General features: G+C 36.9%; 1 non-coding gene across 1 annotated transcript; it reads right to left on the reverse strand.

The window, feature by feature from the left end:
• Positions 1–5787: 5787 nt before the first annotated feature.
• On the reverse strand, positions 5788–5889 carry LOC145774955 (U6 spliceosomal RNA). Its single transcript, XR_014290122.1, has one exon. It is a non-coding gene; the product is annotated as a U6 spliceosomal RNA (small nuclear RNA).
• Between the last annotated feature and the right edge of the window lie 15462 nt (positions 5890–21351).

The following is a 21351-nucleotide window of genomic DNA, read 5'->3' on the forward strand; positions in this document are numbered from 1 at the left end:
ATCATTTAATGCTGAATATAAATTATTAAAGCTTTTCCAATTCTAATCCTTTCTTTCAAACAGTTATTACTTCATTACTACATTACCGTATGTTGAGAGAAGCAGCCTTCTACTTGATCAAAAACTATAACCTGTTTTGTTTTTTCGTTTAAATTGTAGGCTGACTGCTTGATCATTAATTGAGCATGTATTATTGCGCAACGTCAAGATCTTTCTGCACAGTAAGAATAATCAATTTAAATTTAAGAAAAATCATAGTCGGCCTATTGATAGGTGTGTTCTTAACTGAAGTAAACTGTTTCTTATTATGTTGAGCACAGTAGTCCTATATTTGAAGTAATTCTAGACTCTTCCAAAGCCTTTGATAAAATCTACCATTAGTTTGCGTTACAAAAAAATAGTTGAGCTAAATTCACTTATCTCTTTTATCCGTTTATTGCTCCAATGGTATGACCAGCAACTTATGCAAATAAAATCTTCACTTCCTCTTCTCAGTGTAGCCAATATAGATGATTTGTAAGCAGTATTGAACAAAATATAAGCCTCGTCACATCAACATCAATGAGCTTTAAATCTCTTGTCGCATAATTACATTTGAGACCTTGATAGGAAAGGCTTTCTTTGCATTTAGGCCATCAAAAGTTGCAAATTTCAGCTAATAGTTTAATTTTGTCGCTCATGAAATCGGATTGTTTCTGATTTTCATCGTTTCATAAACACTACAAACAAACAGTAGGCTATATCTCATATAATATTATTCTGAACATAGCCTACACGCCTATTGTGTCTACTTGTTTATGCTGTGTCTGCTAAGGCATATTGCACGCAAGCGGATGTATTGATTATTATCATTCTCTTCGCTTCTCATATGGATCGCAGGATCTAAAATAAACGTTTTAACATAAAGTATGATTGTTAGATTTTTTTTCTTGAGAAGTTTCAAAGCGGTAAGTTGAACTTTTCAAACTTTTGCCTGTCAGACACAACTGACTTTTTATAAGAGCTCGATCAGAAAGTGTGTAGCCTATTTTGTTTATTGCGATTGCAACATATTTCATCTCACTTTGTCAAATCTGGATCATACCCTCAAAAAGTAAGCTTAGTCTTCACCTGAACAGTTGTTGGATTGACAGAATTTTAAAAAGCACATCAGTTATAACTTTTTGTGATGAATAATTTAGAATTTTAGATTATATACCTAAACACTAAACGACTGTAGCCTACGATGCTTCAAATTGATTCAATTGCTTGTCAGTTATTGTCAAATATGCATCTGCAACAATCGCGAATGCTTTTGCACTTATTCGATAACAATCAGGCAAATTCCAGGTTACTTTTGAAAAAATAATTCATTGACAATGAAAGAAAAAGTGCTTTTGTTAAGGGTCGCAACCAGTGGCGTACGCAGGGGGGGCCATTGGGCCATGCCCCCCCCCCCCCCCCCTTAAAAATGGTTTAGTAGTTAACGACGTAGATTAAGGCATTTAATATGTTTTGCATTGCTCTGTCAAAGCAATTACTGTAACAATGTTGTTTTATAGACTAAGCCAATACGAAATACATGGCCCAATCCACCTACCCCACCCCAGGTATGCCAATGTAGCATAGTGTTCTGTAAGCCTATTATAGTGATCAGTGAGAAAGAAATGGATAAAGTCTAAACTAAAACCATTACTGGGATATCATGAAGACGTCTCGGATATCAATGGCCAGTGGCATAGCCAAGGGGGGGGGGGGGTCGGGCCTTGGGGGTTACCGCGTGTTACGTCACGATATTGAGAATGATGCTTTCAGTCTCTTTATGCTTGGGAATGATGCTTTCAGTCTAAAAAAAACTTGCCTAATTTTAAACAAAACTGCATTAAAAGAGCGAGTTTTGCCAATACCAAACATTCAAACATCTCAGCCAGAGACTTAGCTTTATTTCCGAAAAATGCCGAAGAAAACATGATCTTATCCTTTTGCTATGCCACCTGACAGCACCATTTTACAGGAATATTCATACCCACATTTTTGTTGAAAATGCTCTCAGAATGCACCAAATTCAAAGTAATTTCTCAAAATTTTCTTGGGGAGCCCCCCAGACCTCCGCCGTTGGGTGTCGGCTTAAGCGAAAACGCCGCCGGGCTTCGCCCGCCGGTCGTCAAAAAACCCCCTTTTAAAATTCCTGACTACGCTACTCTCAATCCCCCCCCCCCCCCCCCCCCTTGAGAAAATCCTGCGTACGGTACGCCACTGGTCGCAACTGTGTTGTTTTCGCATAAAATGTTGTTTTTGTGATTGTCACAAGCAAGGCTTTCTTTTAAACTGATTCAGTTGGATCATAATCCGAAGTGCTACGTTTGTGGCCACAACTTCTAGTTACTAGAAGTAGGCTACTAGAATCTAGTACGAATCCATCATGCCATATAATTTCACAATATAATTTCAATTTTTCAAGCCTTGAAACAGCCGTGCTTCGGTGCAGGATTAGTGCCTCAAAAGTTATAGCATTTTGTAAACTGTCTGCTCAAAGTTATATATAAAATATGACACAGGAAGAGATCAGTTTTAGACAAACCAACGTTAAGATGGAAATCAACCAAATTAAAGTTGTTGAACAAAAAATAGTCAATCATCAACGCAAGCTATTATAGTTACCTTATCAGACGTCAGCATGTTGCTTTGTGTCATAGATTTGCAAAACGTTTTTCGCTAGATGGAGATGAGAAGTTAAATGTAAGCACGACTCTCCGTATGCCTAACAAAAGTGAAAAACTACATGCGCGTTTGTCTCGTAAATGTTTTTTTGTGTAGGGGAAGGGAAGGTAATTTGATACACTTTTAACATTTTTGCCTGTTAACTGAAAATTACGTGTCACAAACTATTGATTTTTAGCTGAAATGAAAGTCTGATCCCTTACACACTTTTTAAAAACATTTTCACTTTTCTATTTTTGTTACTTTTTTTTTAATTTAAATTTTAAAAACGTTACTCAAATGTATCAATTTACCTTCCATGGAAGGTAAATTGATACACCCGGAAGGTAATTTGAGACAGTAAAACTAATACAGAAATCCCCTTTGACAGCAAAGCAATAAATGAAAATTTAAAATGTGGTTGGCGTGCTTGGGTGCAAGGACGACTATTGAGGCCTATGTATGCGGCGAAGCTTCTGCAGCGGGATGGACATGGGAAGGATCATTGGCTGGAGTTCTTATTCAAGGGGGGTGCTTTGCACTTTTCTCATTTTTTGAAAGCAGATAGCGTGTAGGCCTACGAAAGCCCATATAATAGTTGTTTCCCAAAGTAGCAGGTCTTGTTAATGAAGAATAACTTATTTAAATCAACTAGATCAATAACAACATTTATTACAGTCACAAAAAGAATTTACTATACTGTATCAATTTACCTTCTCCACATGTATCAATTTACCTTTTTCAAAAAAAGTTATAAAATTCTGATTTTTGTATGCTTGGATGCACATTGCAGAAAAAACGTGACATGCCCTTGAAGCCTTATCAATGAACTGTCAAATGAGTTAGGTTTTATCTTTCAGGAACTTTTCTTTAAATTTTCCAGACGAAAATAACCATGAGTTAAAAATTTTACAAAAATACTCAAAAAACACACTTTTACAATTTTATGCCATAAAAGCACGAGTTAGCTGCATGGTGCAATTTTTGTAGGCATTATTTTCACAGATCTTCCACCTAATGACAATATTTTTGACTAATATTTTTTGTACATTTCTGTAGGGGGGGTGTATCAAATTACCTTCCGTATCAAATTACCTTCCCTTCCCCTAGGCCTACGATTGTGTTAGTGCGTGGCAATTGCTTGCTCACAAATCTTTTTACTTTAGTTTTATAGTCCGCTTGTTTGCTCAAACTATTTTATAAGCTCCTGACAAAGCAAACGAATAAATGATATGAGGAAACGTTTCAAGATGGAGCGAGCAGTTGGACAAAGCACTTGAAAACAGAAAGATTAGTTCATTATTGATAACAAAAAACTTTTAGGGGTGTCGCAATTAAAGCATTACCGTACGTCTCTAATATCAAAACGAATTAATACAATTAAGATAATGATAATTATGACACAACAACACGACATGTCTTTTAGAACAACTTGAAATTAGCAGTGCAATTCAAAAAAAAAAATATAAACAAGTTCGACTTGACAAAAAAAACGACTTTAAAAGCAAAAGAAAAAAATGACCTTAAAAGTCACCATTTCAATAAGAAAAAAAAGCTTTGTGGACTAGTGTTATACAGGAACATTTCGGTGGATTTAGGGTAATTTGGGGGCGCTGAATCCGAATCTGGCGTTAATTTTTGCTCATCCCATCACATTTTTAAGAAACGAAAACTTTTTTTAATTGATATTTTTTACCGATTCAAGTTATAAAATTTATGTTGCATTTAAGCACTCATGTATGAAATAATGTTTGCAATGGGAATGGGAGGAAGCTATTCCCTTAAGAATGCTTTTCCAAAGCTACTTTTGGGATTGTATCCTTTTGAGTCATTGTTGACCGCAGCAGTAGGCTATACAAACACTAAGTAAATGAAATATATTGAGAAAAAGTACAATTTGGAGCATTGTGCCAAAAAATTTTGAACATATGTAGCAAAAATAGTACCCAGAACGATCAAGTGCTTTGAAAAATTGCTTAATTAGTCTGCAAGTTTGATGTGCAATGGTGGTAGAGCGATTGTTTTGCGATTAACCATCTGGTTGCATAATGATATTCTTATCACCAGATTTTATTGCATTTCTTTGTTATAACTCGGTAATGACACAAAGGCAAACGACCAATTGACTCTCAGAAAGGATGAATTGAGTTTTCATTGCTTTTTTTTTTACTTATTAGTATTTTGTTCAATTGACTTTGGTACGTTAATATAGTTTAATGTTCGCGATCCTTAACAGTATTTTTGTTTATTCCTTTTTTGTATAACTATCATGTTGGCATGGCATGCATATCGAAGCAACCGGTATTTTAAAAAAAATGCTAAAACGCATGAACTCTAATACGAAAATTAAGTAGCCTACTGACCCAGCAGAGCCGAAACAGCGACACTATATCCTACCACGGCTAATAAAGTTGCCCACCAGTTTCTAGAAAATGAAAGGCCAACAGAAAAATTCCCAGACCAAAAATCAAGAATGTAGACTAAAAATACTGGTTTGTCAATACCCTTCTCATCAAACGAACTTAAGACAGGCATTGATGTTCTCAAAAAAGGCAAAGCTATTGACCTAGACCAGGGGTCACCAAATGGCGGCCCGCCACGCTTTAGGCCCTATCGCTGCGGCCCGCAGAAGGTATCAGCGTACAAGTATAACCAAAAATACTTTTCTTGAGGGAGTTAAAGAGCACGAAGGCAAAAAATACTTTCCTGGAAGCATATTTTCGCATTGCATACGATTCCACCGACCGACCAATCAGATTATAGTTCTAGGTGGGGGTTGCTTAAAGTTATTCCAATGCGATGTCCAACGACGCTGTCCCAGTGGTTGATTAAAACGTCTGTTTTCGAATTTTGAAATTGTCTGTGAGCATAGGGTTGCTTATTTTAAGTTTGCAAATGTCATGTAAACACTAGTGCGAGTTTCACCGTTATTGTGTTTCACGAGCAGTGTTCTCTTTATGCAAGTTTTTGTTGGCAAAATGGGTCGATGTGCCAACTCAATTTATAATAAATTGGCAATATATTACATATAAATTTAGAGACTTTTTCTGATAGTATTATGAAAATATTTAGCTTAGTAGGCCTACTGCAAAACGTTTTTATTTTTTAAGAAATATGGAACGCTTCACGATTTTGCGTGTCATCCTTGCGCAGGAGCCATGCTAATTTGTATCGTTCCAATTATAGTATATGTACTGCCGAAGCAAGTACTGCAAAATGTTGTTAATCAACAAATTCTTGCCACGCTGATGAGCACCGCAAGTGACAGTTGTCTATAATAAAAGAAAGACGGTTTTATAGATTCTCACAAAAAAGATGAAAAACCAACTCATTGCTTTTTTAGAGGGAAGACTGTTCATAAATTACGATTTTTCGGTGATTTCCACAAGCGTTTGTTTCATGGTACCTGGTGTGATGATGTCTAGTTTAGCGTTGGTGGTGCCTTCAACATTTAGTTGCAGAATGGTCACTCCTTGACCTACAACAGCTGGTGCTGTTCGCCCTGACAAGGGCGCTGTGCTTGGTCTGGGGGTGCCATTCTGATGATTGTTCTTCCGCATAACTTTATAGCGACAGTTGTAGCAAGTTTAGTTTCCCAAAGTCGGTACTTGCGGGGGCGGCCACGTGGAGGTACTTGCTTTCGTCGGCAGAGAGTGCTGCTTGTGAGTGTGGTGAAATGCAGAAGGCAGCACACAATATCAAGGATTGCCGGCTATACAGACCTCCTCATGGTATAGAAGGCCTAGTTTCCATCGATGACGACATCAGGCAGTGGTTAACCAACGGATGCCCTGACATATAGTGGCAACACGAGAGAAGATGGTACTTGGTTTCTTTTTCCCTGTTATTAGAGTCTATTTTTGGCTGATATGTTTGCAGGTCACTGTTGTTGCCTATATTGCGATGTGTCAAACATTTCCTTGTTTACTGAAACTGTTAATTGCAAGATATCTTTTGTGAAGCGAAGTAACAACACCACTCTTGCTTGGCGATGAATATTCTGATGAAACCGCTCGCCTCGCTATAAGTGCACAAAACAAGTGGCCTTTATTTATTAGGCATTGTTAAAAAAGTCAAAAGTGTTGTAAAAGAAGCTTGGCTTGGCAGTAGCGTTGTTCGATTAATATTGTTGCTACGGTATTCTAACATAAATATGAACAACATGTAACGCTGGATACTGGGTACGAAATGCGTTCTTTTCTAGCATAAGAGTCAACCTACCTAACATTTTATTAGTGCGGCCCGCCACAGCTCTCCTTAGTGCCAAAGTGGCCCGCATGCAAAAAAGGTTGGTGACCACTGACCTAGACGGTATTTTTACTGAAGGAATAAAACCAGTTCGGTCCTTTGGCTAAAAAGTGGCTTCTCTAACTGTTGAATTATCGCATAGTGAAGAAACACATCTCATAGATATAGTTGAAAGCAAGGATCATCAGTCTCCTGAAACCTGGAAAAGATGTAGATACCAGAAAGAGATGATTACTGGTGCTGCATTTTTTGATCTGTCTTTAACCGATGATACAGCTAACCATCGTCCCCTAATCATCGTCCCGTGCTAGAAGATCTTGCAGATGTCCAAAGATGCTACAGCAACAAAGCTAATTGCAATGTTACTTCACAATAGACGATTCCAAGTTGTTCTGAATTGTAAAAAAAGTTACTGGCATCATCAACGGAATGAACTTCCTCAAGGATGTGTTCTAACACCGTTACTGTATAACATATACATCAACGATCAGCCTATAGACCAACACACTAAGCGGTTTGTATACGCCGATGACCTTTTCATAACATCACAAGAAAAGACCTTTGCTTCTGTAGAACAAAATCTCACAAAGTCCTTCATGGAGCTCATACAATATTACACAAACAATCCCCTCAAAGCCATCCTTTCAAAGACACAAGTAGGCTATGTTTTTTTCCACCTCAAAAATAGAGAGAAGTTTGAAGGATTTTTAAAATTTCATGGTCAGGAACAGAGCTAGAACATTGCCCTAACCCGGTCTACCTTGGAGTAACACTGGACCGTGCTCTCAGCTACAAAAAGCACATTGAAAACACAAAGGATAGGGTTACCACCAGAAACAATACCTTGAGAAAGCTTACCAACTCTGGGTGGGGCACTAACCCACAAACCCTCAGAATGACCGCATTGGCTCTGTGTGCTACGCCACGGCATAATATGCATGCCCTGTATGGAACAGGTCCTGTCACTCAACAAAACTTAATCTTACACTCAACCATTCTTGTCGCCTTGTTACTGGGTGTCTGACGCTTACAAATACAAGCAAACTTTACCTGCTTGCTGGCATTGCACCACCACACATTAGAAGGAATGTTAACAGTGAAGCTGAAAGTAGCAAACATGTGATAAAGACACCCTCTCTATTGACAAACTGCTACGCAGGCCCGTTGAAATCAAGAAAAAGCTTCCTAACACACGTTCAGCCACTAATCTTAACAAAAAAAAAGAAACAAGGCTAAAGCAATGGAAACAACAATTCGAAAATGACCCATCATACGCGGAAATGAAGGTTCCACAATCAGGGTCCTTCCCTCAAGAGCAAACGCCCCTGGACAAAGTAGAAAACCTTGAATCGACTCCAAACTGATGTTGGCCGTACTAAATCTGCAATAATAATAATGTGGGACTACCACACGGGCTCAGTTACATGTATCTGTGGCACCAAGCCCCAAACAGCGGGGAGCGGACGATCTTCTTGTGTGCTTCAAGCTTACCACTCAGTGTAGCAAGTGGGACCTTTCAATATACAACTCCGTCGCAAAAGTATGTGTCGATCTGTGGTGTATCATGGCCTTTATGAAATAAATTTGGAAGACTCGATAGAAGAAAAAGAAGAAGAAGAAGAAGAAGAAGAAGAAGAAGAAGAAGAAGAAGAAGAAGAAGAAGAAAAAGAAGAAGAAGAAGAAGTTGGCATTAATTTCGCAACACCAATTAATACAGACAAATAAAACCTAACAACCAGACGGCATTTAACATAATAACATAAAAATAAACTAAAAATTACAAACGTTTTCGGCCATACTCATATTAGCCTTTTTCAAGTAATTAACTTACTGATGCTCTTTATAAATTCAAATTATAGATCTGATCTACATACACAAATATCGAAAAAAGAAACGCATAAGAATGCAACGGTAAGGCAGAGGAGAGGCAAAAGCACATGACGCTTAATTGCCTACAAAAAAAACACAAATCAATGACGCAAAATTACGCGAAGACATTTAGCAGATAGGAGACGCTTGCAGCAAACAGCTTCCTATTGAGGCGAGGATTGCAAGATTTTATAAGCAAAGCCTCACGGATTGTAATATCAAATTCGGTGAAGCATTTACGTACAATTCTAAAAGACTCCAGGGATGGTTAATTGTTTGAACAAGTTTGACAATCGAGTTGATCTTTAATGGCGCGTTTTCTGCTGAGAGCAGTTAAATCCAAATGCTCCCTCACTCTTGTGGCCAAATGTCCCGTGAACATATACCAATGTATGAACCAGCTTAGTGGCCGAGTGGTTTCGCCTTCGGCTCTGGTGCTGGTAGATCTGAGATCGATTCCAGGTCGGGTCAAACAGAAGACTTTAAAAACGGTACCGATTGTGTTCTATCCTGCATAGCGCAGTGAGAATGAATCGGGTAATAATGTGATAACATCGTAAACTTGATACAAATTAAAAATGAGCCCTGTCGCTAAAAGACCTTAGCTGTTGTAGAGCGACAATAAATAAAACCATAACATTATTATTATTACCAATGTATGTACAGTCCGTGTCGCGCGAACAAGTGAACTTCTAATGTAGGCTACACAACATTTGAACACAAAAAGGAGGAAGTTTCAGATTTAAGCTGTTAATATCAATTAATATCACTTAGAAATGGAAAACAAATATATCGGGTGTTACTGTTAATTCAGCGCTATTTGCAAGTAAACTAGAGTGGATTTTAGGGTGAATTGCATCTGATAACAAAACCTATGTTGTAAGTTTCCACAACTTTTCACACCAATGACGTCAATTGAGTTACCACCTATGATGTTTATGCTTTCACTGTATGACCTACACTGTTATCTATGAATATGGAGTTTGCAAACAATTAACACTCAGTTTTTCTGTGTTAAGGAAACAAAACGTTAACAATAATTTTAAATGGTAACTTTTTCACAGACAAAAAAAAGGTTTCCAAAACTTCTACACCGGTAAGATCATAAATCAAACAACTAAAAAATCTTGAAAATTCAGTTTTGCCAAGTTATTTAGTTGTTCATTCAGCAGCGGCGAAAACTTATATGCAGTTTCACTTTTTTTTTAAAAAGTCTTAGGCATTAACCTAACGCTAAGAGTAAGACAACACACCGGATACAATATTTAAAAGGCTTAGACTACCTAAATTGCTGCCATACACAAGAAGGCCCTTTGCAAAAACGTGAAGAGCAGGTAGTTTTATTTTTTGCTCAAGGTTTCTTCTGTTTTTTAACTTTGATTTCTTAAACCACAACCCAGCCCAAAAAGGTCCCTAATTTTGTTGCACAAAAAAATGTTGCACTCAGCAGAAAGAAGGACAAACGTCGCTTGAGAGCATCGGTCATCAAAATACCATAAAAGAAATTCGAACAAGTTGTAGGCTTAGTTTTGCAAACAATGGAGATGGAAAACCAAAAAAATTAATGCCACATTGCTAAAAGAAATAAAACTCATTGCTAAAACTGAGTTTCTGGATTGTGTAAGCTATATAGCCTATTTAAAGTTTTTAAACTTAATACACCGAATTGAATTGCTTGCAGATGGAGGTGTAGCTTTTTTTAAAGAACTGCGAAAGAAAAAGGAAAACAAATAAACTTATCAAAACTCCCACAAATGGTTATTAACACTAGAATTACCAAGGTGTCCTAGTATAGAACACCGGTTATTGTTGTTTTTACTGTAATTCTTTCCATGTTTGTACTTGCGCCTTCATACTTCTTGACTTTTTTTAAATTGCCCATTATTCGAGATGCTTTGCCATAAAAAATTTTTAAATACGGTACTTTTTTATTTTCTTCTTTGTTGATTACATACCACCATTTTTACCATGGTGTCCTATTGGACACGTATGGTTTTCGTTGCCAAGAAAGGATAATTGTGAAGTGTGAGATTCGCAGTTAATTTTTATAAAAAGTGTCTTTTCAATTTTGTTTGTTTGATGGTTCAAATTATATAAATCAAGCCACCAAATAATTTTTTTGAATTGCACTAACAATTGTTTTTTGTAATTTGATGGTTCAGATTGCAAATAGGTAATCAGATTGGTGAAATAAGTCTTAAAAGCAGTTGATTATTTTGTTTTCATTACCAAGTGCATTTGTGTAAACAAAGCATTTAGTTGAAGACTAGTTTCAGTCAATTGTCTTGTCATGATTTTTCGCTTCTTTATTCAGAAAATTGTTAAGTCGTTCAGATGAAACTTGTGAAAATAAGTGCTGCTACAAGCCGTGCAATTGCGAGTCAAATAAATGAGATTTTGAAAAGTAGAAATAAATAAACATTTAGAGGCAATAGTGCGATAAAAAAGATCAACTACAAGTAGTGCGAGTATTTATTCATTTGTCCTTTCGTGGTAACATTGTTATATTCTGTAAAAATATTATAATTTTTTTATTTGTAAGGTTTACTTTTCTTATAAAAGTAGCAACAGTAAGATATACGCTACACTGGATGAAGTAGCCACTGATATTCTCTCCTAGAACACTAATGATGAACTAACTGATGAAGAGAAAAATGCAACGTTATCTCTTGGTAATGAAATGGCAAGCACTTGTTTGTTGATGAGCAATGGAAGGCTATCAGTTTTCATTGTTCTTTCATAATGTTCATGCCAAATCTACCTGAAAAGTATGGATAATATACTAGGTGCTGGCTGGTCAAAACAAGATATGTTGCAAACGTTATTCCATGCCTTGGCACCCAAGAATGAGAACAGTGTCGATATGTAGCCAATCACTTATGGAATCAACAGTGACCAAGCTAGCTAGTAAGATTACTGGAAAGAGGGACAATGTGTGCTGGGACAACTTTTCACCTCCCCGCTGATGGTTTTGAAGCTAGAGAAAAGCTGCAAACAAACTAACCGCAGTTGGCACTATGAGGTTGTACTAGGATTGAGGATGGATGAGAAAACATGATGGATATAGCTGCAATCAACGCTCACGTATTGTTTGTGACCTCAACTGGGACGAAAATGGAAATCGCACATTTTCTTTGCAGTTGGTTGAATGCCTACATGATTAAGTGCAAACGTGTAGCCTGCTTATCATAATGTAATTATGAGGCATGTAGCCTACTGCATGTGCAAATAAAACAAGAAAACGCAAAAAATATCATAGAAGACGGTAAGGAAAACCATTTTTCTCAAAAGCGAAAAATGCTACCAACACCCTTCGTCCCTTCCCTCACTAAATCGTGACAAACGTCTAGAAAAATGTTTCTGTGAAAACACGACGCCGATTCCCTTCTAAACAAAGCAATGAGGAAAGATAATATGTTTTGGAGGATGTTGATTGTTGATGTAAGAAAAGCATAGTGACAGTCGGTTTTGGCTGCAAAAATTGAAGTGAAGATGAAGTTGCTTGTTTGCTAAGACAATAGTAGGAAGTACTTCTTTATTAATCATAAACAGTCGGAGTCTTTTAGTAAGCAATTTTTTTTCAAAAGTGTTTTATGCGAAACATAGTGTTGGGTCAAAACGAACCCCAAGCGGGGCAAAACGGACCTTTCAAAAACACTTTGTTGCACGGTAATTATTTATGATGTATTTTCGTATGGGTTTGCCTTTGAATGGAAGTGGGGCCAAACGGACCCCAGAGTTCGTGTTAGAATATCGGATGCGCAACTACATCCGCTTTTGGCTTATCCGCAACACTAGAAAGGTTACGATTTTTTCTGATTTACAAAATAATGTACATTTTATAGGTTATATAAGAAGAATGAAGTTGGTTTTAAAGTAATTTAAGGTTTTTAGTTGAAAACAAGCGAGCAACAAAGCGTGAAAACAATGTCAAATTGGCAATTGACTCTTCTAATTTTGGCGGAACAACGGAGTTGCGCGTCCCGTAATCTACCGTCCCTAGTTCGTGTTATCCCGCTTGTGGTCCGTTTTGTCCTCTCCAAAAATCGGTAAAAATTATCATTTTTGTGAAAATGGTTGTACTTTCAGGTTTGCTTTTTAGCCTAAGCATAACCTATCAGGATTTTCAATTGCCAACTAGCCCATGAAAAAATGTTTTGCAACCCAGTAAACATTTTTCCTTGGCCCAACGTTGACTGACGGTTGTTCGGGTTGGCTGAAGGTAGTGTAGTTTTGCCAACTTTGCCAATTTATGAAATATTTTAATTGAAGATGCCTTCGAAAAATTGTTTAAGTTTGCTTCATGATATTCCTTTTACAATTGTAATCGGACAATAAAAATGCAAAAAAAATTCGAATTAGGAAGTCGTTCTTGCCAATGTTGATGTGCAGTAGCACAGAACGTTGAGCCAACGTCATTATTTGCGGGCGAACTACGGTAACCCCTCATTTTTTTTACGTTGGATTTTAAAATAAGTTGGCCTAACTGCGACGAATGATGCAAGATACGTTGGGTCAAGAGAGAGCACTATTTTACTAACTGTCACACTACGTTGGGGCGAGGTACAAAAGATTTCTTCCAAAGTCTATTTTGCTCCGCCTCCCCCTACTAGCGATTGTATAAGTGCTACTGTCTTTATTTGTTTGTGTTGTAAAATTCAATTATAGAAAGTGCTCTGAAGATGATTCAAAATGGTTTCTAGAATTATTAAAACGTACAAATAGACAACTTTTAATTTTGATATTCGAACGCTATTGCGAAAGGTAGGCTAGTTTTAACCGCCAGTAATAAGATTGCATTTTTTCAAAGAATGGCCTAATGATCGAAATATGTTAAAAATAAAAATTAAAGAAAAGGTTAAAAATTATTGCTAGGTTAGGACAAAACAATCATCCAAGATGGATTGAAAATACAAGAAATCGATTGCTGGAGTAGTAAATTGTCATTAGTCTGAAATTAACTTCCAATGCAATTACATTTTTGGCGGTTAAAAGCTCTTCGTATGATTTCACCTGGCATGCGTGATCCGTGAGCATAATTTTTTATCTTAAACAATAAAGAAAACTTGAGCGTAATGTAACTTACATTCTGTGTAAGGTTGAATGATTCACCTAGCCAAAATTAGTTTAAATGTCTCATTTATGAGCTGACTGGCTTATCTTCAATCTAGTTATGTTACAGTATGTCTATGGAGTTTGTTCTTGTGTTTACATAAGTGGCTATTTTCTTTTTCACATTCCTTACGCTGTGAGCGCAACACAATAGACTTCTTGTTGAGTGGAAACTTCATCGTGGAAGCCTAAAACGATTTCTTTGCTAAACAATATCGAAGCAAAATACCGTGTTAACGCTTCACCAAAGGAAGTGAAGCAAAGTTGTTACTGTGTGGTAAATCTATATTAGATTTCCATAATGAAGTTTGTATCAACAAAGCAAACATTAGCATGTACTGTAGCTTATACTAATTTGTTTTAAACATAAACAAATTCTTTGAACAAAGCAGAATTACTACAAAATATTACATTTTACCGGCATTTTTAAATATTTTTAGACCCGTTTAAAGTATTTTTGGTAAAATGCTCGCATGTAAGAGAATAGCAATAAACACATACACAAAACTGACATTTCGAGAATCCGAGAATTTTATCAGCAAGACTGTTCTGTGAAAAAACATCTCAAAGTACGTTGAATTAAAATTTTTTAATACTGTTTCTGATGCCAAGAATGAAATATGCCTATACCTGGGAAGTTACACTTAAACGGAAGATTTTAATGTATGTTATATTATTATAGGCAGTGGCGTAGCAGCATCTGCAGCCAATAGATTTTTGCACAAAATACCGCTTCCATTACACAATCACTCCCTCAAATCATTTTCAATGGAGAGTGTCAGCATTTTTAATTTATAATTGCAGCATATTCAGCGCTACAGTGTCAAATATTTTATTTGGTACTTTTTACAGTTGTAGCGCAGGTTTTCCACTACTTTAAACCGGACTTCTACCAAGAACCCTAAAAAATCTATGTTTCTGCATTCAAAGTCCTTGTCGCCGCATCCATACTTTCAGATATAACTGATTTGATTGTGGGAATCTTTATAGTAGGACCGAGAAAGCTTGAAAGTTATTCTTGGAAGTTTTGCATACCTGCAGAGGCTTTGAACCACTGACGTAATCACCGAGATTGACATAGTAACGCATCCTTATGTTGTTGAAGTGTAGTCTGTAAATTATTCTATTCACCAGGTGCCAGCAAACAAGCCAAGGTGGTAAAGTAGCGTGAAATCTATATTAAAACTTGAATGGATGATAACGTTGCTTTTGTTCCTTGGAGTAACGCATGTACAATGAAATAATCCTCCAACCAACGCTGTCATTACTTTGCGTTGTAATGTAGAAACCACGTTCAAGCTTACCTGATAACAAGACATTAACCAGACGTGCAAAGAAAATTGTTTTTCTACGAAAGCAAAATAACGCTTTAGAACTATCGCTATAATTTCTAAAACTAACGTTTCAATCAAAGTTGTGACAAAATAGTAATTTATAGGAGAATATTTCTACCAAGTTTACGTTAATGTAGGAAAGTAGCATCAATATCAAATTTATATTCACCCCATGACGACACAGTTTGATATATGAATGTCACAAGTAAAGCTTAGCTGAATGACGTAACTATGACTTTTCTTGGAGTAGCATAAAGACCTATATCCGAAAAAAGTTCAATCAATTTTGTGGCAACGTAGCAATAACGTTAACGTTGCGAAGTAAAGTGAAAACCACGTTTAAGCCAAAGTGGTAAGGGCATAGCTTTGATATCTCAGTGACTACTTCTTTCCACCGTGGGTGAATTATACGTACTGATAACTTTCTTGAGACGTTACCAAGTTGATGTTGCCACGCCACAGTTTCCACATCAGCATAAAGAAACAAACTCTAATAGCACAAACGTGAGCTGTGTTGTCGTTTATCTGTGGCCAATTGTCGACAAGAAACGAATGAGGAAAAATAGCCTACTGTTTATGCTGCAGTAAACTTGTTTGAAGTGCGCATTCGATACAATGTAAACTTTAATTGTTGAACTTCAAGAAACAAGATTACGATTATTTAGTACAGCGTTTCTTACTTTTTTCTGGCTTGGCCCATTTCATCACACAAAAATTCTGCAACCCACCTTTTTTTCTAAGCCAAACAACCACTACAAAGCAAATTTTAAAACCATACCATTCACTTGCCTTGACAACGCATCAATGAAAACCTTGTTGCTAAACAAAGTATATAGCCTACTGACTAATGCATTCAGTTCATTTGTTTTTATTTCTGATTATCACAGCAAAAACAGTAGCCTACATGGTAACCTACCGTAGAAAAGGTGTAGAAAAAGACAAAAGCGACAAAACGCGAACGTTAAAATGTCCTTGCAATCGAACAAACAATACACGTCACAACGCTTTTAGAAAACTTTAAGATGATAATAGATCAAATAAAAAAGTAATTGTCAAAAAGTTATCGGATATCGGAAATGAAATGCCATTCTTAATACTTACTGCTATGGAGATTGGCCGTGATGCGTTATCAAGAGTGTTGATGGTCGTGAGAGAAACACATCTTGCTGGGTTTAGTTTAGCTCATTCCAAAGAGTGCAAGCGTGATTCTTAAATACGTTGCATGAAGCACACAAAAGGCACTAGTATCCAGTATCGTTCTCACAAAACCTATTTCGAACTTTTGCCTTTAAAAGATAAAACTGGTTCCAGTACTCAGTTACTGAGCTTCGGTGATGAGAAGATAAGGTTCTCATCACACTAGTTCTTCGGCATTAGGGTGCTCGATTCTTCTCCTCGGCCGCCTTGTTCTTTTAAGAGTTACCCTACCTAGTTTATTTCCCCTTGTGTAGAGATGAGCGTTGTTTATCAACAATGAGTTTAAGCCGGGTGCCGAACTAGACTTGCATTATTGAAAAGCAAACTTTTGCTTATTTGATTTCACCTTTTGTTTTTATCGACTGTCGTGAAAGTAGGATTCCCAAAAAAAAAAACGGTAGAAAAACGAATGCATTGACACTGTCCTATCTAATCTACTACCAACAGAGTACCTGGTCACCGCCTGTACATTATAACCCTTGTGGTACTTTTATACTTCAATAACTTAGAAACTTCCCATTTTATTCACCTAATTGTTGACAACGTTTCCGCTTTATGCAACCGACGTCGCTGTAAGGAAACAGCAGCGCTTGATGTATTCTGCATCGCTATCAGGGTAAGAAACCTGTCCATACCCGGAACATTTCCTTACAAGTGCAGCAGTATCTGAAGTGATAGAGATGATTCTGTAGTTATCAGTAACTTCTACTGGTAGGCCATAGAAAACGGCTTTCTTACCAGACTCCAAATCAATTAAATTTTATTCCAGAAATTAATAAGATGCTCCGCTCTTCCGGTGGATAGATTATATTATTAAGCGATTAAGTCACCGTCAATCAAGCGCTTCAAATATTGCACGTTTTCTTTTCTTGGTTTTTCGTTTTCAGTTTACAAGGTTTTGCGCAGCTTTTTAGACGACACTGACACTAATCTGATTTCACTAATCCAAATAGAAAAGTACCATTACAGACTACATACTCGAATGCCAAACTTGTTTAAACAATAAACTATCCATGGAGTCTTTTCGAATTAAGTTATACCTAATTGTTTCACCGAATTTAATATTAAAGTCCACGAGGCTTTGCTCAATAATTCTGCAATCCTTTGTTGTTTGCTGTTTGCAGGCAGTTGTTTGCTTTCAAAATGGGGTTCAGGCATCAGTGGGACATTTTATTCAAGGATCTGTAAGATAAAATAAACGTATACATATACAACATATATTCATTCATAGCTTGTCACGCCAGTGTCGGAGCCAGGTAAGAGCATTGTTTGTGATGTTTTTGAGGTCGTTGTCATCACATGAAGGGCTAAGGGGGCAGTTGGTGAGGATGTGCTTCATCGTCTGATTGTCTAGGCCGCAATCACACATTGGGTCAGGAGTCATCTTCCATCGGAAAAGATTGCTTTTATTTCTCCCGACTCCGCAGCGGGCTCTGTTTAAGCAGCACCACTCTCTTCTCTCAAGGGTGGGAGTTTGTTGTAGACTTTCGGAAGGACTTGAGATGGCAGGATGTTGTGTCCTATCGGGCTCAGAGGTCCACATTTCTAGTCGTGCAGCTGTCGCACTTGTGTGTTCCAATGGGCCGACTTTGATGAAGCTTTTGCGTGACTTGAGTCTTGCTGGAATAAGTTTGTGTTCATAGAGAGGGTGGCGTTGGTCGGATATTTGTTTTACTCTTTCCTTTTTTGTAGCGACTTCTCTTCGGATATGAGGTGGAGCTATAGTTGCTAAGTTATAGAGGTCGGCGATTGGTGTTGAACGGAGTGTGCCAGTTATGATTCTACATGCTTGGTTTAATTCGCTCCACACTACACTACACTACACTCCACTTACTGCCAGAGAGAGCATATTTAGGGTGGTAAAAGGATACAACATATATAGCATAATATAATGGTGTTAACAAATCCTTTTTTTCAATTAAGTCCTGGGACATTTAAACAACTCCATTGCGTATTCTATTTTGTTTTCAGTAGTGTTTGTTTTGTAACTATGGGAGTTTTCTTGAGTCAATTCGTGAAAATTATTTATTTCAACGTTTCTTTGATGTAAACTGTCGCAACAGCAATGCCTTGCAATAATACATAAGTGCATACATGAAAGCAATGTAAAATCTGTTTTTTATTTTTTATTAGTTTTTTGCTGCATCGAATGCATTTTAAAGTGACTTACACCTCACTTAGATTAAGCACCAGACGGCATTAAAAGCTTAAAAATAAACATCAAAATGTTTTGTTGAAATGTTTTGAAGATGTGAGCAAACGGTGAAACTTTAAGAAAAATGTGGTTTGGTGCATATTGCTTGTTTACTAGTTGAGTTATTAAAAAAATATATTTCACTACTATCCTCCAACGTTAAACGTATATTATATTTCCATTGCCTAATAACTTTTTGTTTGATCTGGTACATAACTAAACCTTCTGTACAGTGGCTCCGAGAGGGGGGGGGAAGTCGGGCCAGTTTCCCCCCTAGCCAAACATTGTTTTTTTGTTTTTGCACTTTTGAGAAGGGTCCATTTTTATTAAAATTGTACCAATTAAATAATCAACAAATTCTTAAATGAAGTGCGTAGTTCCAAGTATTTCTCAATCATTGTAAATGTCACTCCCGATGCTTCTCATGAAGAACAAATCATTTTCGTGTTAAGGTAGGCGATGTTGAACAGCTTCAAGACGTAAAATCTGAAGCTGAATTTATTTCTGTATCACTGAACGGTTTCGATTGATTGATAGTGTCAACTTGAAAACTGGTGCTGTTTTAGCTAAGCGGGAACTGTTTTTGCTTGACAAATGAACCTTAACTTCAAACTCTGCCTTGGCCAGACATGGGATGTTGTATCCAATATAAGTTATCTGGGTTAAAGGTAAAAGGTTAAAGGTTAAAAGTTAAAGGTATCAGTCCAAGCACGATTAAACAAAGTAAATCCTGTATATTTTTTGTTTATGGATCATCATCATCATCAGTCATCATCTCCGCCTGCAGCAGATTGAGCATCAACATGAGTTATTTGCTTCCAAGAGTGGCGATTTTGAGCCAGCTCGCCCACTCGCCCAGTGTCTCCAAGTTGAGTCCGGTGTATGATTGGATGTTGTTTTGCCATCGTTTTGGTTGTCTGCCACGTTTTCTTTTTCCTTCTACTTTTCTCTTCTGTGCAAACTTTGCTGATTCCGAATTGTGATCTTTCAGTGTAGCCGAACAGTTTTAAAACTATTGATTTTATTAACTTATTGCTGCAATTGGATGTAATTTTGTCGTAGTTAAAAGATCTTCTGTTTTCGTATGGTCAAGTAGCCTTTTGTTGGTCATGCTTCTCATGCTGTGATTTTGGAAGGTAGTGAGTTTTTTTCTTTATTTAAGTTTTTTTGTTTATGGATGTTGTTGCTTAAATCTAGTTGGAATTCATAATGTTGCCTACACACAGCGTTGTTCAAATGTCTTATCATGTTTGGAGTAATTGATTATCTGTAAGCTAGTGGCATCTTTAAAGCTATAGCCCAGTCAAAGGAAAAATTCTGAAAAATCTAAAGAAAGCTGTCCTATCATCTTGCAACGAAAATTGACTTCGAGAGGGTAATCAAGGCGTGGTGCAGTCAAACCTAATGCTTTACATTACCCTTTTGCAATTGAAGACAAACAAGAGCTTGTTCGGAAGCTGAGTCAATGCTAAAGTAGCCTACAACTAGCAGTTTTAAATTTGTGACTGCTTTGTGTTATGTGGATTACGGTCCTAAACAAGATTCACTGATGAATTTAATGAAATTAAAGGAAGATAGAGAAATAAAACATAGTAACTTTAGCGGGTTTAGCATACTTTATTTCACACAAAATATAACATAATTAAATAAAATAAACTCAAACGTTTTCGACACGTACGTGTGTCCTCATCAGAAATTAAATCTACAATACATAAAATGAAAAATCGTAAGATAAATTTGACTATGCACTGTAACTGTAACGACACTCTGGACTGAAAGCACAAACTGAACAAATGATACGAGAATGATTGCGAGTAAATTATGCGGTGGGAAACAGATCACGTGAGGTGTGGACTACAGGCATTGGACAAAACAATTAGAACACATACAAAAGGAACGATGAGCCACAGGCGAATAACTGCCGGTTGAGAGATGGATTGTTACGTTTGATTCTTAAGGCTTCCATGATCTTATGATCTGGCGTTTCGCATCCAAACAAAAATAAAATGACCATCCATCTTAGTCTGAAAATCAGATCTGCCTCGAGAGATGATTTTAAATTACATTACAAATGGCGTTACAGTTACAGTGCATAGTCAAATTTATCTTACGATTTTTCATTTTATGTATTGCAGATTTAATTCCTGATGAGGACACACGTACGTGTCGAAAACGTTTGAGTTTATTTTATTTAATTATGTTATATTTTGTGTGAAATAAAGTATGCTAAACCCGCTAAAGTTACTATGTTTTATTTCTCTATGGTTCAACAAAGCAAACTCTCTACCAAAGCTTTATCATTCCATTAAAGGAAGATGTAATCTAAGTAAGAGAAAGCTGAGAAGAATAGGCTTCTACTCGCAAGCTAAAGTACTCCACTTAACTAGCTGAATCATTCGAAGAAAATGTATTCTACCGTAACCTACATTGCAAAGAATTCGATAGTTGTTGGAATTGACAAATGTACCAACAAACTCAAACATATCGTCGATGAGTTTGAAGTTCCATGAAAATTTCATCGTATGTCTGTTGTGTAGTTGCGGCATGTGGGACAAATTTAAACCATTTGTAGGCTATAACAATGACATTTTTCAAGACATTTTGAATGAGTTGGTACTTTTGACAGAAAGCCACACAGCAAACTTCAGCTGCAAACCAGAACGAACCACCCCATAATCTCTACACAAGAAATCATTGATTGCAACTTTCGGATGGTTT

Source organism: Aplidium turbinatum, chromosome 7, assembly GCF_918807975.1.
Source record: "Aplidium turbinatum chromosome 7, kaAplTurb1.1, whole genome shotgun sequence".
In the NCBI taxonomy this organism is placed as follows: domain Eukaryota; kingdom Metazoa; phylum Chordata; class Ascidiacea; order Aplousobranchia; family Polyclinidae; genus Aplidium; species Aplidium turbinatum.